This window comes from Zalophus californianus, chromosome 8, assembly GCF_009762305.2.
Source record: "Zalophus californianus isolate mZalCal1 chromosome 8, mZalCal1.pri.v2, whole genome shotgun sequence".
Taxonomy (NCBI): Eukaryota; Metazoa; Chordata; class Mammalia; order Carnivora; family Otariidae; genus Zalophus; species Zalophus californianus.
This window is the reverse complement of record NC_045602.1, coordinates 58,654,557-58,680,818: the sequence shown is the minus strand read 5'-3', so window position 1 is coordinate 58,680,818 and position 26,262 is coordinate 58,654,557. Positions and strand designations below refer to the sequence as shown.

The following is a 26,262-nucleotide window of genomic DNA, read 5'->3' as shown; positions in this document are numbered from 1 at the left end:
AGAGTGTGCCTACTGTATGGTGAGTGCTTTATATGCATTTTCTCATTTAGACCTTAACAGCAACCATATGTGGCAGTATTTTCCTATTTTATAAAGTAGAAAGGTGATGAGCTATATTTATTTAATTTAATTTTATTATATTATGTTAATCACCATACATTACATCATTAGTTTTTGATGTAGTGTTCCATGATTCATTGTTTGCATATAACACCCAGTGCTCCATGCAGTACGTGCCCGCTTTAATACCCATCACCAGGTTAACCCATCCCCCCCCCCTTATAGAACCCTCAGTTTGTTTCTCAGAGTCCATCGTCTCTCATGGTTCGGATGAACTATATTTTAAACACAAATTTGTCTAATCCTAAAATCCATCATTTTGTCAGTACATGCTTCTTTCATTGTAGGGTATATTAAAACCATTTTTTAAAAAGTTCTGACTGCCCTACCTCATGTTTCAGCTGCTACAGCTGTCCATGAGGCTCAGAACCTTCCTCTGCAGATGCCTGTCACCCCTAAGCCAGAGGGAGAGGGTGTAGCCAGAACCATGTCGTGAAGACATTCAAACAGCCCATGAAGAAGACCACTTTGGGGGAGGGAAAGCTGGCGCCCTGGCAACAATCAGCACCCCCTTGCCAACCAGATGCTTGCGCCTCCTGGGACTTATATCCATGAGTTCCAGACCAGCCATCAGATCACTTCAATCTCTTGAGAGATCCTGAACCAGAACTGCCCATCTAAGCCACTCTCAAATATCTGATACACACAATGAGGATAACAAATGCTTATTTTTTCTAAGTTCTGATATTCTTTTATTAAATATATAAGCAATTCATTTTGAATGTGGGCAATCTTTCCAGTCTTACCAACAACTCCTTTCCCTTTCCCTTTCACTAATTTTCAAAGTTTTTTTCCTGGTAGACCACTTTTCCTTCAATAAAATATTACACTAACTCCAACATATAAAACTTGTAAAAGTAGAGATGCTCTGGTTGAAGCAAGGTCCAGAGGCCCATCCCAACCACTACTACCAACAGGCCAAATGGTTACATGTGGGGGAACAGCCTTTATTTCTCAATTTCTAGTTATACTGCATTGCCTGGATTGACCTTCCATGGCTTAACTTCTTTCCCACATTTTGTCTTTTAACTCTGAGAATATTTCTTTGATTTTATCTTCCAGATTACTATTTCAGTCTGTAGTTAGATCTATTACATTGTTTTGCTCTTCTGATAATCAGAAAGACATATCTTGAACAACACAGGTTTGAACTGAACAGGCCCACTTATACCCGACGTTTTTCAATAAACACAGTATAGGGATGCTTGGGTGGCTCAGTCGGTTAAGTGTCTGCCTTCGGGTCGGGTCATGATCCCAGGGTCCTGGGATCAAGTCTTGCATCAGGCTCGCTGCTCAGGGAGCCTGCTTCTCCCTCTGCCTGCCTCTCCCCTGCTCCCCCTGCTTATGCTCTTTATCTCTGATAGATAAATAAATAAATAAAATTTAAAAAAATAAACACAGTACAGTTCTGTGAATATATTTTCTCTTCCTTATGATTTTCTTTATATATTTTCTTTTCTCTAGTTTACTGTATTGAAAGAATATAGTATATAATATATATATAAAATATGTGTTAATTAACTATTTATGTTATCAGTAAGGTTTCCAGTCAACAACAGGCTATTAGTAATTAAGTTTTAGGGGAGTCAAAAATTATACTCAGATTTTCAACTGTGCAGGAGGTCAGCACCCCTAGCCCCCATGCTGTTCAAGGGTCAATGGTATATATTTAGAGTTTTTTATTTCATTTTTTTTTTTTTTATTTTAAGTGGGCTCCACACCCAATGTGGGGCTTGAACTCACAACCGTGAAATCAAGAGTTGCATGCTCTACCGATTGAACCAGCCGGACACCCTTATATATTTTTTTAAATTTTAAATCATATGTTTAATTTCAAAGATCTTTTTCTCATTGCTTCTTTTGAATCATGGTCTATTCTTGTTCCATTGTCTTCTGGAATCTCTCAAAAATTATTGATTAGAATATATTGTATATGCTCTTCTGTTTTTTGAATTATATGTTTCATCCAAATCAGTGGTTTGTTCATCTTGGCTCTTCTTTTTCCTGCTATTGGTTTTCTTAAGTGTCTGATGATCCTTGGCTATCCATTCATATTTCTAAACAAAAAGCTAAGTTTATGAATATACACAGCTGGCCCAGGTTTTCTCTATAGCCATCTAGATATCTACCCCATCTGGTCTCTTTCCTATACAGGAAGACTGACTGCTGGTATATTAGTGGCCACAGTCACATTAAGATGTGTAGGCTAGCCTACAGAGGCAAGCTGAGGAGGCTCCAAGTGACAAAAGAAGAGGAGTTTTACTCTGATTATGGAGTACTCTAACATACTTCCCTCGTGGGCGGAACTATCTTTCATTTTTCCTCCCATCCACATCTGTAACATAGATAAGTCCTCCCAAGTTACTTCATGTTCTACTCTTATCTTTTTTTTTTTTTTTAGGATTTTATTTATTTATTTGACAGAAAGAGACAGAACACAAGCAGGGGGAGTGGGAGAGGGAGAAGCAGGCTCCCCGCTGAGCAGGGAGCCCAATGCAGGGCTTGATCCAGGACCCTAGGATTATGACCTGAGCCAAAGGCAGACGCTTAACAACTGAGCCACCCAGGCACCCGTTATACTCTTTTCTCATGTCCCTACAGCCACACTGAAAGCCTTTCCCAGATAGGTAGTTTATCTTATGTATGGCTTTTGAATTTCAGAAATGGACAAATGCCACTGCTGCCTGCTATCACTAGTGTGTGTGTGTGTGTGTGTGTGTGTGTGTGTGTGTGTGCGCGCGCGCGCGCGCAAGAGAGAGAGAAAGACAGAGAGAGACAGAGAAAGGGAGAGAGGAAAGAATGGAGAATGCATGTGTATGTGCCAGATTTGAGGAGAAAGAACTGGGCAAGGAGAAATACTGTCTTCCGATTTAAGGCACATACCTTTAAATAATTACCCCTACTAGCAAGAACTTTAAACTTTTGAGGGTTTCTTTTCAGGGTTTCCTTTCATGCACAGTTGTTTTCTGTGCCACTCTGGGCTGTCATTTTCCAGCCTTCTGCTTTCTGCCTCTCAGGAATTCCTCACAATTTCTGATGGCACTATTTCCTGTCTTCCAACAGTGTTGAGAATTTATCTTTTAATTTTTCTGGTTTTAAAGAATTTGGAAAAGAAAGGGAAGTAGTGGCATCTATTCAAAAGTTATTTAGAACAGGAAAGACCCCTAGAATATCTATAAATTTAAAAGGTATAGGGCGCCTGGGTGGCTCAGTCAGTTAAGCATCAGGTCATGATCACAGGGTCCTGGGATCGAGTCCCACATCGGGCTCCCTGTTCAGCAGGGAGCCTGCTTCTCCCTCTCCTCCCCACTCGTGCTTTCTGTCACTATCTCTGTCTCTCTCACATAAATAAATAAAGTCTTTAAAGAAAATAAAAGAAAGATATAGTGGAGTAACGAAGGTTATAGACAGAACAATATTCAATCCTCTTGTCATGACCTACCTCTCCAAATTCATCATTTACCACTGTCCTCCTTAGCTCACTACAATCTAGAAACATGGGCTTTTTGTTTCTCCAAAAATGTCAATCTTATTCTTACTAGTTTTTGTGCTCTTCTTTTATGTGGAGATCTGATTCTTCTCATAATTCAGATCTCTGTGCATATGTCACTTCTTCCTACAATCTTCTCCAGTGATCCCCATATAAAATAGGACCATCCCAGTTTGTCACATCATTCTTTTTGATTTTAACTTTATTGAGCTTATCCTATACTAAGATAATCTTGATTATTTCTTTGCTTACTTGTCTGAGTACCTCGACTAGCATAAGTGCTACATAAAGCTGCTTTGTAACATCTTGCATTGTATCATATAAATATTCAATAAATATTTGATAAATGAAGGTTTGAGAAGACATAGCCATGACACAAGATCTCAGAAGTCAAGAGAGAAGAGGATAAAAATCAAAGTTGAAGAGTTAGCCATGAAAAGAAATGACTTATTTCTGAGATATATAGAAATGAAAGAAGGATAGAGATTAAGATGTTCTGAGGTATTGAGAGACAATCCTCTATAAGTCTCCCATTTCTGTAAAAGAGGCGCTGAGTGTCCTTTGTTCTAGACTATCTTTTCAAGGATAACAAATAGCCCTGGAACATATAGAATGTTTCTTATGGATCAAAGAGCAGGCATGCTTACTTCCCATTATAAAAAATTTAGGTTCCCTAAGCTCAGGGTTCTTCTGTAATGCAACCCACTGCATGTACAGGTGTCATCTGACACTCTTCATGTCACACTAAAGAAACTGGGGTTCAGGGAACCAATGTAAAAATGCTAATATTTCAACTGCTCTATTGCTTTGAATAAAAACTTAACCTCTGGCTCAGGAATCTCATGTTTTCTACCAGCATCTATGAAACTGGCTAACTTACTAGTCTGCAAGTAAGGTAAAAATCTCAGACTCTTCATGCTTCTTGATGTAAAGTAGGGACAAAAAAAGTGAAACATTAAAGCTTGATAACTTATTTTTTCCTAATGAAGAATGAAGAGAGGTCTTCTGTTGAGGAAGGCAAGGAGAATAGGGGGAGGCTCAATATGATGATTTTAGATAAAAGTCACTGTGAGAAAAAGGAAAGAAAGCAAACTGGAAATGAACACCTCCACTTTCCCTGTTCCTTCCACCAGTTCACAAATACTGTTGACTTTTTTGCCCAATTTATATTAATTTCCTATCCTCTCCAGTGCTATAGTTTGATTTGGTTCTGGCCCTGTACTTCTTTTCTGGACTATTTCAATAATCTCTCCAAAGAACTCTCTTTGCCTCAACCTAACCTACTAATAGATTAATCTTATCATATCATTCTTCTATTTACAAGATACTGAAAATTACAGTAATGGCATGATCACTTTTTTTAAAAATTGTGAAATATATTATACATCCTAAAGTATAAGACATATAAGTACTATTTAATGAATAAAATGAATATCCTGTACCCACCATTCAGTTTAAGAAATAGAACACTACGAGTACCGTAAAATGCTCATGTCCCCTCCCACGTCACATCCTTCCCGTTCCCTCCTCCAGAGGTGACTTGCACCCTGAATTTTGGGTTACTTTCTTTCCTCAAAATAGATCACTACCTTATACCTATATATGTATCCCTAAAAAATATACTGCTGATGAATGGATAAACAAGATGTGATATATCGCACACACACACACACACACACACACACACACACACAATGGAATATTCTTCGGCCTTAAAAGGAATGAAATCATTCTAGTTAAAATCCTCCTATGGCTTCCTATTGCCAAGAGCATAGAACTTTTAGCATGTCAATCATGGCCTTCATAATCATTTCCTTCTATTACCTTTCTAGTCCTACCTCTAACACCAACCCTAGAATTGTATGTCCCTAGCTGACATACCACTTGTTACTCCTACAGCCTTATACTTTCCTACCTTTTACTATGTTGCCCCTTTACCTGGAATATATTCCCCACCATTCAGTAGCTTCTTTACATGTGCTTTTCAGCTCGGAGGTGGTAGGCTGCTTCAGGATGAAGCTGAACATCTCTCCCAGATATTGGCTGACAGAAACCTATTGAAGTGGATGATGATCGCAAACTTTGTGCCTTTTATGAGAAGCGTATGGCCACAGAAGTGGATGCTGATGCTCTGGGTGAAGAATGGAAGGGTATGTGGTCCGAGTCAGTCCTGGCAATTACAAACAAGGCTTCCCCATGGAGCAGGGTGTCTTGACCCAGGGCCGTGTCTGCCTGCTGATGAGTAAGGGGCATTCCTGCTATAGACCAAGGAGGACTGGAGAGAGAAAGCGCAAATCTGTTCGGGGTTGCATTGTGGATGCCAATCATAGTGCTCTCAACTTGGCTATTTTAAAAAAAAGGGGGGAGAGGGATATTCCTGGACTTACTGATACTACTGTGCCTCGTTGCCTGGGGCCCAACAGAGCCAGCAGAATCCAAAAACTTTACAATCTCTCTAAAGATGATGTCTGCCAGTATGTTGTGGGAAAGCCCTTAAACAAAGATGAGAAACCTAGAACCAAAGCTCCCAAGATTCAGCGTCTTGTTACTCCACGTGTCCTCTAACACAAACGTCCCTGTATTGCTCTGAAGAAACAGCACACTAAGAGAAATAAGTGGCTGCAGAATATGTTAAACTTTTGGCCAAGAGAACGAAGGAGGCCAAAGAAAAAGACCAGGAACAGATTTCCGAGAGACAGAGGCTGTCCTCTCTGAGAGCGTCTACCTCTGAAGTCTGAGTCCAGTCAAAAACAAGATTTTCTAAGAGTGACGAATAAATAAGATCAGACATCAAAAAAAAAAAGTGTTTTCAGATGTAACCTCCTCCATGAAGCATTCCTGTTCCCTAGCCAGTCAGAAAAGATCTTTCCTTCATCCAAAATGACACAGCACTTCACCTGAATTTCCCATATAGTGTACATTTTCTACCATTATATTTCTACTCTAACTGCCTAATAACCTTTTTAATCACTTTCATCTATTGGTTTCACTCTCCTCATTTTCAACCTATCTTTCTCTAGCTGCCACTTCTTAGTATTTTTCACTGGGTTTTCCTCTGTCCATCTCTTAAATATTGAATTCTTCAGGGTCCTACTCAGAGTCCTCCAAGATCTCTTCTCTTTAGATCCTCCCTGCAAAACACCCCATCTACTCCAATTATTAGCTAACATGCTGATGACTCTTAAGTCACTAGCCCTCCTTTCCCTCCTGAGCAGCTAGTTTATACATCTACCTTCTATTGGCCATCTTCCACATTAACATGAAGTTCACCATTTATAAAACTGAATTCATATTCTTCCTTTTCTGATTCCTTTCATGATTCCAGTCACACTGAATGGAAGCACTATCCACCTAATTACCTAAGTTAGAAACTTGTCAATTTTACTACTATTTATTTCTGCTACAAACTCCACATCCTATCAATCATCAATTCTGTCACTGTTACTAGTTAAAATTTCAAAAATTCATCTAGTTCTTTCCAACTCTACTGCTACCAAAATAGTTTATGACTCAAACACATCTGAATAAATTACCCAGAAGGTCCTTACTTTGTATCCTTGTCTCTAATCTAACTTCTTCTAACCCATTCTCCATACTGCTGCCAGCAAAAACAGCAACAAGAATCATGTCATTTCTCTGAAAAGTCTTAATGACTTTGCATTGCACCAAGGATGAAATTCCAATAGTACATAAGATCCTGCAAGAAATACTTCTTACTCACACCTCCAGCTTCATCTCTGAACACTGAAGTCTTAGAGTCCCATGAGTCATGCCACGTTCTCTAGTTGCTCTTTGCCTTTGTACATACTTCATGTGAAATGCACTTGCCTAGCCACACATCTAGTTCCCTTCTAACACATCACGGGGGTAACCCTTATACATGTTATGCCTCAGGTTAGCCAAAACTTTCTCCAGTAAGCTTTCCCCAACACCAGGCTCCACAAAGATTTGGTTAGATGGCCAAACCTAATTCCACCACACGTACTTTCAGAGTACCCTGTACATTCCCCAATCATAGTACTAATCAACTTACATACTTAGATTTTAATTACCTATTTACTTGTCTGTGTCCCCCACAAGACTGAAATCGACTTGAGCCCTGAGAGGTAACTTAATTACTCTTATAGAACATAGTAGATGTTTTATAAATATTTGTTGTCAAATCAATGAATCAATGTCTTATCTCTGCTAAATAAGAAGGTATGTCACTCAGTGGCAAAATCTGAGTACGATAAATCTGCAATCACCATATACTATGCTCAAAAAAACAAGAATTTAAAATAATTTCACAAAAGTCAAATAAGGCTTAAATTTCAAAGAACATGATCTGCATTCAAAATGATGGTTCAAAATGCTAAGAAAGGAACCCCAAGAGTCACACAGTCCAAACTCCTGTCTTTAATCAAGTAAAATAAAATCAATCCCTCAATTATATATGACCAAGTATTTATAAATTGTTGTTAGCAATATTATTTAAAGTAACATGTGAAGTTACAAAATTAGATATATAGAATCCCAAATAAGATGTAAAAATAAAAATTGACTCTAAGAGGCATCCATATTAGGAAAGAAATTAAACCGTTACTATTTGCAGATAACATGATATTATACATAGAAAATCCTAAAGACTTCACCAACACACTACTGGAAGTAATACATAAATTCAGTAAGATTACAGGATACAAAATTAATACCCAGAAATTGGTAGCTTTTCTATACATTAATAAAAAAGTAGCAGAAAGTGAAATTAAGAAAATAATCCCATTTACAAATGCACCAAAAAGAAAAAAATACCTCAGAACTTAACCAAAGAGGTGAAAGATCTGCCCTCTGAAAACTACAAAACATTGGTGAAAGAAACTGAAGACGACCCAAACAAATGGAAAGATATTCCATGCTCATGAACTGGAAGAACGAATATTGTTAAAATGTCCATACTACCCAAAGCAATCTACAGATTCAATGTAATCCCTATGAAAACACCAACAGCATTTTTCACAGAACTAGAACAAAAAAATCCTAAAATTTGTATGGAACCAAAAAAGACCTGGAATAGGCAAAGCAATTTTGAGGAAGAACAACAAAGCTGAAGGTACTAATCCCAGATTTCAAGATATGCTACAAAGCTGTAGTAATCAAAACAGTATGGTACTGGCACAAATACACATAGATCCATGGAACAGAATAGACAGCCCAGAAATAAACTCACACTTTATCTAAGACTAAGAAGATAGTATACAACAGGGAAAAGAGGCTCTTCAACAAATGGTGCTAGGAAAACTGGACAGGTATATACAAAAGAAAGAAACTGGACCACTTTTTTACACCTTTCACAAAAATAAACTCAAGTGGATTAAAGACCTAAATATGAGACCTGAAACCATAAAAATCCTACAAGAGAACACAGGCAGTAATGTCTCTGACATCAATCATAGTAACATTTTTCTCGGCATGTCTCCTAAGGCAAAGGAAACAAAAGTAAAAAATAAACCATTGGGACTGCATAAAAATAAAAAGCTTTTTTACACAGTGAAGGAAACGAACAACAAAACAAAAAGGCAACCTACTGAATGGAGAAGATATTTGCAAATGACATATCTGATAATGGCTTTATATCCAAAATATATAAATAACGTACACTACTAAACACCAAAAAACCTCCAAATAATCTGATTAAAAATGGGCAGAGGACCTGAATAGACAGTTGTCCAAAGAAGACACATAGATGACCAACCGACATATGAAAAGATGCTCAACATCACTAATCATTAGGAAGATGCAAACCAAAACCACAACGAGATATCACCGAACTCCTTTTATCAAAAAGACAAAAAATAACAAATGTTGATGAGGATGTGGAGAAAAGGGAACCCTCATACACTGTCAGTGGGACTGTAAACTGGTGCAGCCACTGTGGAAAACAGTATGCACGTTCCTCAAAAAATTTTAAAAATAGAAATACTATATGATCCAATAATTCCACTGCTGGGTATTTACCCCTCCAAAAAAACTCAAAAATATTAATTTAGAAGGATACATGTACCCCTATGTTTATTGCAGTATTTATAGTAGCCAAGATATGGAAGCAATTCAAGTGTCCATTGATAGAAAATGGATAAGGACAATGGGGTGTGTGTGTGTGTGTGTGTGTGTGTGTGTGTGTGTGTGTGTGTTATAAATAAATACATATATATATATATTTCATAGCCACAAAAAAGATGAAACTGTGCCATTTGCAACAACACAGACCTCGAGGGCATTACGCTAAGTGAAATAAGTCAGATGAAAAAGACAAACACATTATGATTTCACTCATATGTGGAATCTAAAACAATAAACAAGTAAACAAAAAACAGAATCAGGCAGAGAACTGATGGTTGCCAGAGGGGAGAAGGGGTGGGAGGCATAGGCAAAATGGGTGAAGGAGAGTGGGAGATACAAGTTTCCAGTTATGGAATGAATAAGTCATGGGAAGAAAAGGAGCAGCATAAGGAATAGAGGCAATGACATTGTAATGGTGCTGTATGGTGATGGTAGCTCCACTGTGGTGAACACAGACAGCATAAAGTATGAACTTGTGGAATCACTATGTTGTACCTGAAACCAATGTAATATTGTGTGTCAATGATATTCAAATAAAATAAATTAAAAATAAAAACTGACTCACTACATATGAACTGATTCACTAATATGCTCGTGTAGAAAAATAAGAAACATTGAGAAAAGTGACTATCCTGTAGAATTAAGTTCACTGTAATCTACTTGAGTTTAGAGCTTTTCATCTTAAAATACTTTAAACCATCACTTAAAAATTAAAAATTCACTTTTGACAAATTGCTTTGGGTATTCAAAGGGAGAGAAATTCATACAAGCAAGGTTATCCAGCTGTGAAGATGATTTCTATACCCCAACAATTTTAGCATTTATTACTGACATATGCCTGCCTTAACTATACATCATCCAGTGTATTTTCTTTATAGCTTAATATCAGTCATCAAATCACTAGTGTCAACACCTTCTTTAAAAGCATTCATTCATGTCTCATTCAAGGAAAATATTTTTAAAGCATGTATTATTTTGACGTGTATTTTCAAACCAACAAGATTTCAGCAATTTATTAAGGGTTTACAGTTTTTAAAGCAATAAAGCTAGCAGAAAAGATGAAACTAGCTTGATAGAATTTCACTGTCCAATGGTTCTGAGAGTCAGAATCGTATTACTCCTAATGAAGTTAACATTTAAGAAAAGTAAATTATGTATTCATGGAAATCAGTCACTTTTATTTTGTTCTGAGATATCATATGAGGTGAGATGCAAAATATTTGTACAGTTAGTGTATGTTTTCAAAACAATACAGGTTTAGTCATTAGAATTCATGGGCTGGGGGCCTCTGGATGGCTCAATTGGTTAAGTGGCCAACTCTTGATTTCATCTCAGGTCATGATCTCAAGTCCTGGGATGAAGCCCCACATCTAGCTCTGTGCTCAGCAGGGAATTGGCTTAAGGATTCTCTCTCCCTCTTCCTCCACCCCTCCCCCCACACACTATCAAATCAATCTTAAAAAAAAAAAATTCACGGGCTGGTGTCTATTTCTCAGACTTTTCTGAATTTTCCTCTTTGCAATTCCTGAATACAAGTCTCCCAGAACTTTAATAAACTACTAAAGAATATTGTTTTAACATCTGTTGCTGAAATATTTAAAGGAAACCTATTTTTGGCAAACATAGCATTTGATGAGAAGTGAAACTTTCCCCAAATATATGCAATTATTAATTTTTAAAAAAATTTGTCTTTTCTTCTAAGACAGTGAACCCACAATTTACATTTATATAGAAAACTATGTTATCTCATTGCAGTCTTGCTAATTTTTCGACACCGAAAGCCCCTCTTTTCACTTGAAGTAAAAAGTGAAATAAGTTGGATGCAAGGTATATATTGCAAGGTAAAAGCAGATAAAACTCTTTCACATTGCCAAAATCTCTGTAACATATATTTAGAATAAACTGAGTATGCTGAATAAAATCTGCTCCACAAATAATAGTTAAAAATGAACTCTGGTAATACTTTGATTACTCCAAGTATTATCAAACTAATTTTTAGTAGTGTATTTCTTTCTAATAGTTGATTATCTATAGGCAATCAGAGAATTTGAACCAACAATGTCATTTATTGATAGATGAACAGATTGGTAGATAATAGCTAATAAAAACTTCTTGAGTGATTCAGGACATGCTTTGTATTCCCTATTTCTTAAATACTCTAATAACTTCATATTTATTGTTATTCTAAATAGAAGCAAGTCTTTCTATTAAAAGGTTATGTTCCAGTAGCTTTGTAGTAAGTGCTATTTTGAAAAGCAATTAAATTTTAAAACAACTAGACTTTAAAAATCTATATATTGTTTTCTGTATCACTATTCAAGGTGGCTTAAAGATGATGTGCACAATTCTATTCAATACAAAGACAGGTTTCTTATATTAAGAAATAGTATTTGATTTACAAATTATTTTTATAAGTAAGACATAAATATTTGTCTATTTATTTGACCTCTGTTAACATTCCTCTAAAACATCAAAGTACTTCTTTTTCTTTTATAACTAGGTTAAACTCCTACAAAGTTAGGTCACTAACAGCTAGTGTAAACAAATTAATGAATTAAAAGAAGGTACAGAATTCAGAAAGTTCATTACATAAAATGTTCACTTTTGGAGCAGATAATTATGTACACTCTGTTCAAGTAAAGCAGAAGTAGAGAAAGCAGCTTGTTGGCATCAAAGCCTCCTCTTACGGTTGGCTAAGGAATGGACATGGTACTTGCAAGAGGCACCTCTAACCCTTCAGAAATAAAGGAATGCTAATGGTGGGCCAGAAAGCATGTAAGTGTGCATTTTATATTAGATATGTTAATAATTATGTCTCTATATGTGATTGTTTATGTTAAATACAAAATGAAGAAAAGCAGCAAGTTTATTTTCCTAATTAAAACATGATTAAATTCTGTATTTCAGTTTTTAATTGGTCCCATTTTTATTTAATAAGCATTGAAACTCAAATGGGTTTCAGGAATGCTTTATCATTTTCCAACTGCACCAAAGAGTTCTTATTGTCAGGATTTATAATTCAATACAGTATGTAATAAAGTAATAATCATACATGGTCTTTTATTTCACATAATTCTTAATTGTATAATGTTGAAAAAACTTATTTCAGATTACTTTCATATTGTTCTTATAATAATATTCTTTCCTGTTCTGTCAAAATCATTTAACATTATGGAATATAGAGAACAAATATTAAAATATATAGCAAATATTTTGATTTTGCCTCAGTTGGTATTAAAGTAGCAAATGCTAGGTTTCTGCCCTTTTCTTCCCACCTTCTCTGATAGACAAATACATTAAGATGTTTAAAAGTAAGGGTAGAAGAGTCTTGTAAAAGCCAGATGAGTTAATAATTTCAAAGTAATGAGACCATGATCCAATTTTTTTTTAAACACCGCTGTCAAATCTCTTTGGGCTAAATTTTTGGTTGCATGTGAAAATTAGCCATAGTAATCCCATTACCCTAATGAGTATTCTATATGTAACTCCCCACGCATTAAATATAAGTCTTGCACAGTTTCTTTCAATTATCTAAATAAATATGTATATACATAACACAAAATCCAAATTCTTTATAAAACTTTAACAAGCTTATATAATGTACATAGATACGTATATTTACATATCAGTAATATATATACACTACATACACACACAAAAACACATTTATATCTCTACACTCCACCAGTCTTTTACATAGCTAAGAAGTTGAGTTATAGTCATTAAAAGGATTATCCAAAATAAGTGCCTGCATAGCAATATCTTGAACGAGGTCTGAATGAACTATATATTTAACAGAGCGTGTCAAATGTGAGGATTCCTATTCTTAAGACTATATGTATTACTTAAATGAAACGGTTTGAAGCTTGAATACCGCATTCAATAATACAGGCCTGGGAAGGAAGCACTTTTTTTTCTTCCTGAAGTGAATTTGATGCTTCTGAAAGACTGACAGATTTGGAAGAAAAAGTATAGCTTTAAACTAAATTAAGTATTCACAGAACAAACACTGCAGCTGCAAGAGCAATTCAAATTTCCTATCACCCACGTTTCAGTCCTCTTTTTAAAAGAACGATTTCTGAGGTCAGAGGTTACTCCCATTTTCATGGCTATTCAGGCCCCTGGCTAATATAGCTAACATGGGTACCATTAAATAGTGACAATTGTGAAAATGGATATATCTGCAAGAACAGCAAGTCATTTTATAAAGGCTGCCAACTACTATAAAAATAGTGATTTTTCAATTCCACAAATTGTTTCTATAACATTTTATCTAAAAATGACTTACATGACTCAAATATTAATTGGTATTTTTTAAACAAAATATTAATTACATGTTACATTCCAAAAGTTTCAAAGGGGATTGTGAAAATAAATTTAAAATAAAAATATATAGCATCAAATAAGCCATGAGCATGGCCCAACCAGTCAGACTCTGATGTATGTATATCTGTGAACACATATACCCATTTCACGAAAAGAAGGAAAATGACTTTATTCATAAGTAATGAAATAATATTACATCAAAATAGATATATCAAAGATTCAAAAAAGAATACTAAAGGTGGTAGCCTTGAGGAGAATTATAATGTTAGGGTGAAAAAGTTTCATAAAACATAAATCTAAATTCTTAAAAATGTTGTAATCATTGCACAGTACATGGAAAATTAAGTTTTAAAACAAAGTTGTTTTAGTACATTAAGTGAAACTTAAAATCAGTTTTGTATAACTTTGTATCTGATAGAGGATATATGATTCAATTAGAAAAATAACATAAAAATACACATATAATTTGTGTAATTCTATCAGTTATGGAAGCCTATGGAAGTACTTAAATTGATTCTTATTTTTCTGTGATTACTGGTGAATGTTTCAAAATGATAAGATAGTTTCATTTTTTGCTTCCAAAATATTGAAAGGCATTTAAATATAACTGTAACTGAAACAACATTATTCATTAAATTGGTGGAAGACATAAATGACTTTAATTTGAAAAAGAACTGTATCTCAAATGGGAAAAGAACCTAAAAGGGAAAAAAAAATTCAAAATAAGACTTAAAACTTCAAATATATATCTGAATAGAAATACTTTCCTTTCTTCTCTTTAATATACAAATAAATCAATAATAATTATTTTTCATTTCAGAAACTCAATCTTAAATTTACTAATTTAGTGACCCCAACCTACACAGGAATGCAAGGTTTTTTTTTTTAATGGGTAAAAGAAAACGAAACATGCCAAGAGGAAAGCTACCTTTCAAGTTTTAACTTACCAATAATCACTTGATAAGATAAACCATAATATTAATTATAATTGCTGAAATCCTATGGTATTGTCGAATTATTTGAAATAGTACAGTGTAAGCCAGTTTACTTGTAGTCATACAGCAATTCAATATTGAAATATTTATAGAAAACCAAATTGTATCAGTTTTCTTTTTTGTCTTTTGTGGAGTTGTTTTTCTTTCTATAGTTGGTTAAGCTTAAAATGCAAAGCAAAGAATACACAAATACTTTGAAGCCTTTGTGATCTAAATCAAAGATAGGATCCATTTGAATTCCAGAACAATTAATAAGAGAGCAAGATTCATCCATGCATTTTAATATTTAATATTTCCAAAGACTTTCCTCAAACCAGAATTTTAATTTCATCCTCCTGCCTTCCAAAAAACAAAAAAACCTTCCATACTTCATTACATGGTCCTTGCACAATTGCACCACCTAGTGTTCACTAGGCAACAAACCTACAAATTTTGTAAAGCTTTCTCAATATTTAAAAGAAACAAAAACCACCACCATCACCATCAAGACACTACAGTACTACATCAACCATCCAAACTTTAACTTGTTATCTTGTTTGGCTTATAAAAGTTTAACAAATTAATATGCATAAAATGATTTTAATTGTGATTTAAATAATCTAAATGTACTGAGGTAGGATCCCAATTCTGAAAATAATGTGTTTCAAATGTGCTCAAACTGATTACATATTACCTCAAAAAGAATCACACTTAAAAATCTAGAATGTGAAAAAAAAAAATCTAGAATGTGTTTCAAAGCCAAAATTAACAGAGACAAATGAGAATGGTGGATGGCCTCTTCATAGTCAAAGGCAATGGCATACCTTCTCTTATCTTCTACTTCTTTGGCTTCCTGAGAGTAACAGGGTAGGCTCTTGTTCCTGTTCTCCACACAGAATCACATTTTAAAGACTATGTTAACTGTGTATAAGAAAGACATACTACTGGGCAGCCTGGGTGGTGCCATTGGTTAAGCATCTCACTCCTGTTTTCTGCTCAGGCCCTGATCTCAGGGTCTTGAGGTCAAGCCCCATGTTGGGCTCTGTGCTCAACATGGAGTCTGCTTTAGACTCTCCCTCTCCCTCTGCCCTCTGCCCTCTCCGCCCCGGGTTTCTCTCCCACCTCTCTCTCAAATAAACAAATCCTTAAAAAAAAAAAAAAGACATACTACTATATTTATACTACTATAATTATTTCCTCAGTAAATATTAGTTTTGGAATTAAAGTTTCTATTATATTGTTGAGCAACAACTTCTTTAAATGTGCATCCATGAATGATAAAATGTCAGTTATATTAAATTTACAATATTAACCTCACACTTATTTAATAATATATATGATGATAAGTCATCTTTACTGCTCTACATGGTAATCAAACATAAATGATAAACTGTTCACATGAATTACTGTAATCAACATTGCCTCTCTATAGTTAAAACCAAATGTTTCTAAGGTAAATTGGAGGGAGAGAAAGGGAAACCCAGGTGGAAAAGAAAAATACTCGAAGGCCCTACCAAAGACATTAGATCTACTATTTATACTTGGAGAGACAAACCTATTCCTTTTCTAGCAGCAGGGTGCCACGGTTGTAGATTACAGAATTCCCTGGCTGGTAAGTATACCAGTCCTCCAACTTGCCAACCTCCAGTGTTGAAAGCCAGGAGAGAGCCAAATACACTTTGGCTTAGAATAGTAGCTAGTGTTAAAGTGTGTTAAAATGTGTGTGCGTGTGCCTGTGTGTGTGTGTGTCTGTGTGTGTGTGTGTGTGTGTGTGTGTGAGAGAGAGAGAGAGAGAGAGAGAGAGAGAGATGGGTGGTGGGGGGATGGGAAGGGAGAGGGAGACACACACATGAAAATGGAGGGCTTCAATCCAAAATGAGAACTAGTCTAGGTTCCCCACTTAAACAGCTAAGTATGCAATCAAATCTTAGGATGGTGTCTATTTCCCTTTGTTCTCCAGCACTAGGCCTCTATCACCATTCATTTTCTTATCTCTTAAATCCACTCTGTGATAATCTACCCTTTCTTTTGTCTTTGGACATTTCATTTTTCATTTTCCCTAGTTGAAGGGTATGACCTATATAGTTTATCTGTCTAAAGCTAAACATAGAAATGATCCAAGAAATATTCTTGGCCACAATATCAAGCAGAGCTCAGATCTACCTGAAAACATTGTTTATGGATTACCTCATAATCTCTAAAGACTGAAAGTACACAAAAATATGACACCTCCGTGGCAAAAAATGGGACACAGGTCTGCAGAGGTTTGCTCTTTGAGCTCTTCTAATTGTTTCTGACATATTCATTAGATTAGTATTCCTTGTCATGAGAACTGGGCTCTATGGTAATATGAGGGGTACTGTGAAATGTGGGTATGGTTCAACAACTTTTTCTAACTTCTATAAAACTTACTAAAAACTTTCCCTTTGCTACACTGGTCCAGAGATCCCATGATCCTAGAGGCCAACTCATAATAAATTCTCCTAAGATTCTGAAAGCCATGGCTTTGAAGATCCTGAGCCTAACCTAGAATCCCATGGCACCATAACCACTAAAATGTTGTGGGATACATGTTCAACAAAGCAGAAAGATTAGAAAGGATGCTTGTGAGAGGTTTAGCCTATAATTAGGTTAGTAAAAAGATGAGGGTGATATTTATTCCCATTCTTCCTGCACAATAAATGAAAGCGGTGAATGCTAATATGTATGTGTGTATACATATATGCATACATATAAATATATATATATTTATGCATAAACTATGTGGTAATAGATAACTCAGAACCTTGAACATGAACTCAGAGAAGAAGAGTAATGTGGCTTTTAAATTCAAAAGAAGGCAGAATGTAGGCCTGTCCAAGGTAGGGAATCTAATAGACAACCATTCCCACTGTAAAGTTTGAACCCTGAGGTACTACATTCTCAATGTAAAAACAAAACAGAAGTAAACCCACCCAACCCCTCTTATCCCTAGAAGACTTCAAAGAAAGTTATCTTGGGACTAAAAGTTACCAAAGGATCCTGCTCCTGAGAAACTACAGCCTGAAGTCAGCCATCACATAGAAATACAGTCCAAATTCTCTTGACCTGGGTGTCCAAAGCATTTTAAATTTTGAATTTAGCCCAAAGTGGTCCCAGACCGGTAAGTGATTTCTATGGCAGAAGCAAACATAATTCCTCTTTAAGGAATGAATATACACTTTCATTCCAGTCCTCAAAGACTTCCCAAAATCAATTTTTCAAATAAAGAATGACAATACATCATGAACAAGAATCAGCAAAGGCAACAGAAAGCAGAAACAAACTCAAAGAAATATGTTGGAATTACTAGGTACAGGTTATAAAATAACTATCCTTACTATATTTAAAGAAATAAAAACCCAAGTTGAAAATACTGCAGAGAATAGTAAACTATTTTTTTAAAGACAGATTTTAGAGAAAAATAAAACTCCAAGAAATAAAAAAAACCATATTTATTGAAATTTAAAACTCAATGGAAAAAATTAACAGCAGAATAAAGAGCTGGAGGGGTGCCTGGGTGGTTCAGTTGGTTAAGAGACTGACTCTTGATTTCTACTCAGGTCATGATCTTGGGGTTCTGGAATCAAGCCCTGTTTAGTGTCAGGCTCTGTGCTCAGCATGGAGTCTGCCTGTCTCTCTCCCTCTTCCTGCACCCACTCTCTCTCTCTAAGTAAATAAAGTCTTAAAAAAAATTTAGAGTACAAAGTGAGAAATTATTTAGTATGTCTGATTATTGCTCAAAAACGACAGGAGAGACCAGGGCAGAGGCAAAATTTGAAGGAACACAAAGAAATTTCTCACACTGATGAAATATAATAATCTACAGATTCAAAAAGCTCAACAATCCAAAGATGAATTTAAAAGGAAATAAAAATTCATGCACAGAAACATCACAGTGAAACTGCAGAAGGCCAAAGACAAAGCCAAGATCTTAAAAGCAGTTAGACAGACTGACTTAAAATAAGCAACAATTAGACTGACAGCTGACTTTAATAAGCCATAAGAGAAACCATGTGCTGAAAGAAACTAAACTGTGATCCTAGAAATTTAAACTCAGTAATAATATTTTTCAAGAATGGGGGCAAAATGAAGACATTTTCAGACAGACAAACAAAACCTGAAAGTCTAGTACCAGCAACCTTTGAGAACAACAATTCTGTGAATATACTTTAAGTAGAAGGAAAGTAATCCTACTAGATGGAGATCTGAGCTGCAAAAAGGAAAAAAGAAAATTGAGAAATGCAAGTATGAAACCCTGTATTAAACCTATAATAATTTCTTTTGAGATTTCAAAAAAAAAGAATTGAAATATAAATCAGCAATAACATATAAGTCAGCAGGTAGGCAAAAGTAATGAAAAAGATCTAAAGTTGGGGGTGCCTGGGTGGCCCAGTTGGTTGAGCGTCCAACTCTTAATCTCAGCTCAGGTCTTGATATCAGGGTCATGAGTTCAGGCCCCGAGTTGGGCTCCACACTGGACGTGGAGCCTACTTAAAAAAAAAAGTCTAAGATTGTTATATTATCTGAGAAGAAAATAGAGGCATTAGTTGGCTTTGATCTTGAAAAGTACAATATTTGTAATTTTTAGGATACCCACTAAAAGAAGAGAAATGAATATATAACTTCTAAACTAGCAGAAGGGGAATACGAAATGATTTTTAAAAATCAACCCAACAGGATGCCTGGGTGGCTCAGTTGGTTGGGCGACTGCCTTCAGCTCAGGTCATGATCCTGGTGTCCCAGGATCAAGTCCTGCATCAGGCTCCCTGCTCAGCAGGGAGTCTGCTTCTCCCTCTGCCATTCCTCCCTCTCATGCTCTCTCTCTACCATTCTCTCTCTCTCAATAAATAAATAAAAATCTTAAAAAAAAAAAAATCAACCCAACAGGGATGCCTGGGTGGCGCAGTCGGTTAAGCATCTGCCTTCATCTCAGGTCATGATCCCAGGGTCCTGGGATCAAGTCCTGCATCAGGCTCCTTGCTCAGGGGAGAGCCTGCTTCTCCCTCTGCCTGCTTGTACTCTCTCTCTCTCTGACAAATAAATCTTTAAAAAAAAAAAATCAACCCAACAATGATAACACACACCTATTAGAATGGTGAAAATCCAAAACACTGACAACACGAAATATAAGAATCTGAAGCAATAAGAACTCTCAATCATTGCTGGTTGGAATGAAGCTACACTGGAAGAAAGTTTGGCAGTTTCCTACCAAACAAAATATACCCTTACAATATGATCCAGCAATCACACTCCTTGGTATTTTATGCAAAAGAAATGAAAACCCTTGCCCACACAAAAACCTGCGCACAGATGTTTATAGCGGCTTTATTCAATATTGCCAAAACTTAGAAGGAACCAAGATGTCCTTCAGTAAATGGATAAACTGTGGTATATCCAGACAATGGAATATTACTCAGCACTATAAGGAACTGAGCTATCAACACATGAGAAGACATAAAGAAACCTTAGATGCATAATATTAAACAAAAGAAGCCAATCTGAAAAGGCTGAATCACTGTATGATTCCAATTATATGGCATTCTTTACTATAGATAGTAAAAAAGATCGGTGGTTGTCAGGGATTGGGGGAAGGGAGAGATGAATAGTGCACAGAAGATTTTTAGGGCGGTGAAACAATTCTGCATCATACTATAATAGTGGATAAGTTTCTCATACATTTGTCAAAACTCAGAGAATGTACACCACCACAAGTGATCCTAATACAAACTACGGACTCCGGGTAGTGATGTGTCAATGTAGGTTCATCAACTGCAACCAATGTGCCATTCTGGTCTGGGAAGCTATATGTCTCCGTGTGGGTGGTGAGGAGCAGTGGGTATATGAGAACTTTCTGCACTTTCTGTTCAATTTTGCTACAAACCTAAAACTGCTCTAAAAACTATTTTTAAAAAAATCAATCAATGCAAAAGAAGGCAAAAGAGGAAAGAAAAAGAAACATAAAATACGAAAGACAAGAATCACAAAATAAGACAGTAACTATGAACCTAAAAATATAAGTAATTACATCAACTGTAAATGGATTAATGGCTCTAGCTAAGAGATTATCAGACTGGATAAAACAGAAAAACCAAAAACAAACAATGACATTTAAAAGAGATATATCTAAATATAAGGATACATAAAAATTCAACCTAAAAAGGAAAAATGATTTACCATGAAAAGACTAACCAAACAATGACTGGTACAGTAACATTAACATTAAGCACACATAAAAAGTAAGACTTTAAGGTAAAAGGCATTACTAGAAATGAAGAGAGTCAATTCATAATACTACAGGTTCAGTTCACCATGAAAAAAAATTTATAATGAGTATGCATCTGATAACACAACTCCAAACTATATAAAACAAAAATAGAATTAAAAGGACAAATAAATCTATTTTCTAACTGAATAAACAGAAAAAAAAACTGGACTACAGAGAACTAAAAAATACCATAAACAAACTTGTCTCAATGGACATACAGAGACCACTATATTCAAAGGCTAAGGAATATACACTCTTTTCAAACTCAATTTGGAATTAAAAAACCACATGGAACAAGTCTTCACAAATATCAAAGGATTTAGATCTTATAGAACACATTCTCTGATTAAGCTAGAAATCAACAACAAAAATGGAACTAAAAGAAATCTCCATGTGTTAGAAATCAAGAAACATACTTTTGTATAACCACGAGTTAAGGATAAAAATCAATAGGAAAAAAGTATTTTGAAATAAACATGGATGACCCTGGAGGACATTATGCTAAGTGAAATAAGCCAGACACAGAAAGACAAGTATTACATGACCTCACTTTTATGTGGAATCTAAAAAAAGTCAAATTCGGAAAGTAGAATGGTAGTTAACAGAGACTGGGAGGTGGGGGGAAAGGAGAGGTGTTATCAAAAGATACAATCTTTGAGTTTAAAATGTTAAGTTCTGGAGACCTAATGTACTGCATGCTGACCATAGTTAATAATAAGGTATTGTATACTTGAAATCTGCTAAAAGAGTAGATCTCAAGTGTCTTCACCCCACACACACAAAACAACAACTATGGAAGGTGATGGACATATCAACTAATTTAATTGTACTAATAATTTCACAATGTACACATATATCAAAACATCATATTGCATATCTTAAATGTATACAAGTTTTGTCAAAAATAAGTTAATAGTAAGCTTTTAAAGGAGCTACAAAGTAAATTCAAAGTAATTAGAAGGATACAGCAAAAATAGCAGAAATTAATAAAATCAGAAACAGAATCAACAAAGTACTTTAATAGAAACTGGAAAAAAATTACTAGATTATCATAAAAGATGTTTTAAAACTATTCCCATAAACAGTTAAGAATTAGAAAGACATAAGGACACTCCCAAATGAATGCTAGTCTACCCAAGATTCTGATTTGTAGTTTCAAATGGTAAGGAAGGAAGATCTGAAATACGGCAGTTAATTAAGTAGGAAAGATGTTCTCTCCCAGTTTTTCCTTTCCTTTCCTGTCTCCCACTGTTCCCCTCCATGCCAGACCTTTCTGCAGTACCCTATGAATATCCTCTAAATCTGTCCTTAACATCCTCAAATGCACTGGCAGGTATGTCTCTCCTCCCCCTACTCTAACTCCTGAAATGAGAACTCCTGAATATAATGTTACTTATCAAGGACCAAAACTGAAGCCCTTATCTTCACCAAGCAAACTTGTCCATCTTTTTTGTGGTTCCAGTTTTAGTGAATGTTCACTGAATTGCTCAAGGAAAAAACTTAGATTGTTCTTTACTCTTTCTCCCTTGCTGTTTACATCCAATCAATATCTACTAAACTCTACTTTATAAATGACTTTCAAATTGATGTGAATCTCTTCTCTAAAATAGCATCATTTATTCTAAGATTTCAAAAACCAAGACCCTAAAATTCATGATTTCTTATAAACAATACAAACTTTCCCTACTTCCATAAGAAAAACTAGGTTAGCTTTCATTTATTTATCCATCCATACTGAACTATGTTTAAATGAAGAGGAGAAATAACAACCCAATATCCCAGATATACAAAGAACTATAAGAGAATATTATGGAAAAATTATTTGCCAACAAATTGGACAACCTAGAAGAAATGGATACACTCCCAGAAACACACAAGCCTCCCAAAACTGCATCAGTGAAGAACAAAATTTGAACAAACCAATTAGTAGCAACAAAACTGAATCAGTGACCAAAAAACTTCCAACAAAGTCCAGGACCAGATGGACTCACACGTGAATTTTACCAAACATTTATAGAAGAGTTAATACCTATTGTTCTCAAACTATTCCAAAAAACAGAAGAGGAAGGAAAGCTTCCAAATTCATTCTATGAGGCCAGCATTACCCTGATACCAAAATCACATAAAGATACTACAAAAAAAGAAAACTACAGGCCAATATCTCTGATTAACATAGATGCAAAAATCCTCAACAAACTATTGGCAAACCGAATCCAATGATACATTAAAAAAATCATTCACCACAATCAAGTGGGGTTTATTCCAGAGATGCAAAGGCAGTTCAATATTCACAAGTCAATCAATGTGATACATCACATTAACAAGAAGAAGGATAAAAACCATATGATCATTTTAACTATGCTTAGTGTCTCCTGTATTTAAAAAAGGAGAACAAAACAAAAACCCCTATACTCCTATTTCCTTCTACTCCTAACTGAATTATTTCAATTAATTCATTCACCCAAGATTCCTTGAACATTTGACATATTCCAGCCACTGTGCTAAGAAATGAAAAAAACAGACTCTCTGTGCTAAACAATTATCCAGATTGCTATACAAGCCCCTTATTTAAAAATATTGTATAGCACAGGAAAAATAAATCCAGTAGATCTCATTCTTCCAAAAAGAGGGCTTTGGGATATCAGATCAAGGGTGTCCTTAATAACTGCAGGTGAAAGCACAACATGTGATCATACAATAAAAATATTCATAGGTAAGAAAAAAGATAGCTAAGTAGAATTCACACTGCCCATGACTTGAACCCTAGCCCTATGGGATGCAGAGGCTTAAACCACAGAACCAAACTTTTCAGGGTAACACAAGAAATCAGATTCCTTGGAGTACCGCCACTGCCAGCCTTATCAGGACTGCCACCTATGAACCCTCAAACCCTAATCTGCCAGACATTTCATATTTTCCATTGAGAGATCTTTAGACTTCAGAAATACCTGGTTCTAAAGGCTATGAGTTCATATTCCAATTGTCTTCCATTTCAGAAGGGCCCCGTTCAAATAAAGACCTAACTACACCTCAGCCAGTCAACCTGAACAATCAAGTGAGATAGATACAGGAATTGGTGGTGCCATACCTAGGGTGCAAAGGAGCAACCATCCGTTCCTCAAAGAGTTCTAATAACTAGGGTGATTTTCAAGTGAGGATGTAGGCAGGGATTCAGATTCACCCAAGGGGCTTTGTCAAACTACACCCTAAAGATTATGATATGAAATATGCTTTGGGATACCTGGGTGATGCAGTTGGTTAAGCATCAGCTCTTGGTTTCGGCTCAGGTCGTGATCTCAGGGTAGTGAGATTGAGCCCCGCATTGGGCTCCACATTCAGCGTGGAGTCAGCTTGAGTTTCTCTCTCCCTCTCCCTCTGCTCCTCCCCCCATGTTCGCTCACTCTCACGCTCTCTCTCAAATCTTTTTTTTTTTAAAGTAAGCATTTACTTTCAAACCCAGCAATCCTTCTAAGAATGTCAAAAATAAAAAATGTCAAAAATACAAAATGCCCAATGCAATTCACTGCAACATCATTTATAATAGCAAAGTAACAGAAGCAACTCAAATATCCATCAAAAGGGAAATGGATGAATAAGCCATGGTATATCCACACAGTGGAGTTCTATTTAGGCAGCTTTAAAAAGGAATACAAGGTATCTCTATATACTCCTACAGTTTGATATCCAGGATATACTGATTAGTGAAAAAAGCACAGAATGTATGGTATCCTGCTTTTTATCTACTAAAGAGATATACAAATGCTTATTTTTTTTAAATGGAAGCATAAACCAAAAAGTAAAAAAAAAAAAAGGTTACCTAGAGAGTAAGAGAGATGCCAAGCTGAAGTAGAAAAGAATGAAGTTAGATTTCTCTACATGTACCTCGTTTTATACATTTGATTTGGGAACCATGTGATGGTTTACAAAACTATAAGATGTAATTAAATAAAAGTGAAGGGGAGGGGCGCCTGGGTGGCTCAGTCGTTGGGCGTCTGCCTTCGGCTCAGGTCATGATCCCAGAGTCCTGGGATCGAGCCCCGCATTGGGCTCCCTGCTCCACGGGAGGCCCCCCTTGTGTTCCTGCTCTCGCTATCTCTCTGTCAAATGAATAAATAAAATCTTAAAAAAAAAAACCTTAAAAAAAAAAGTGAAGGGGAAAAAGCCATTCTCCCAAACCAAAAGCAAAATGAAGTTCAAACAAAGAGGAGCATCTTGGGAAGATGGTGGAGTAGGAAGACCCTAAGCTCACCCCATCTAGATATCACTCGCATCCATGTAAGTAAACCAGAGAGTGAACTGAAGGCTGGCAAAACGAACTCCACAACTAAATGTAGAGAAGAAGCTACAGCTGAGCAGTTAGGAAGAGCAGAAACAGTGGTCAGGAACTGCCCACAGGAGGAGGGAGCTGGGGGAACAAAACAGAAACTAAAAAAAACCAACAGAACAGATCAGTGAAACTAGGATCTGGTTCTTTGAAAAGAGCAACAAAATCTATAAACCTTTAGCCACACTCGCCAAACAAAAAAGAGAGAGAACCCAAATAAATAAAATCAGAAATGAGAGGGGAGAAGTCACAACTGACACCACAGAAATACAAAAGATCATAACAGAATATTATGAAAATTTATAGGCCAACAAATTAGACAATTTAGAAGAAATGGATAAATTCTGAAAAACATATAACTTCCCAAAACTGAATCAGGAAGAAAGAGAAAATTTGAACAGACTGATTACCAGCAATGTAATTGAATCGGTAATCAAGAAAAACTCCCCATAGGGGCGCCTGGGTGGCTCAGTCAGTTAACCGTCATCTGCCTTCGGCTCAGGTCCTGCTCAGCAAGAAGTCTGCTTCTCCCTCTCCCTCTGCCCCCACCCCTGCTTATGCTCTCTCTCTCTCTCTCTCAAATAAATAAATAAAATTAAAACAACAACAACAAAAAACTCCCAGCAAACAAAAAGTCTGG

The 26,262-nt window shown here is 35.8% G+C and overlaps 1 protein-coding gene and 1 pseudogene across 1 annotated transcript in view; one reads left to right on the top strand and one right to left on the bottom strand.

The window, feature by feature from the left end:
* Nucleotides 1-26,262, bottom strand: part of LOC113937823 (WD repeat containing planar cell polarity effector) — a 435,562-nt gene that overhangs the window by 355,080 nt on the left and 54,220 nt on the right. The window lies entirely within an intron of this gene.
* Nucleotides 5,624-6,391, top strand: LOC113938431 (annotated as a pseudogene).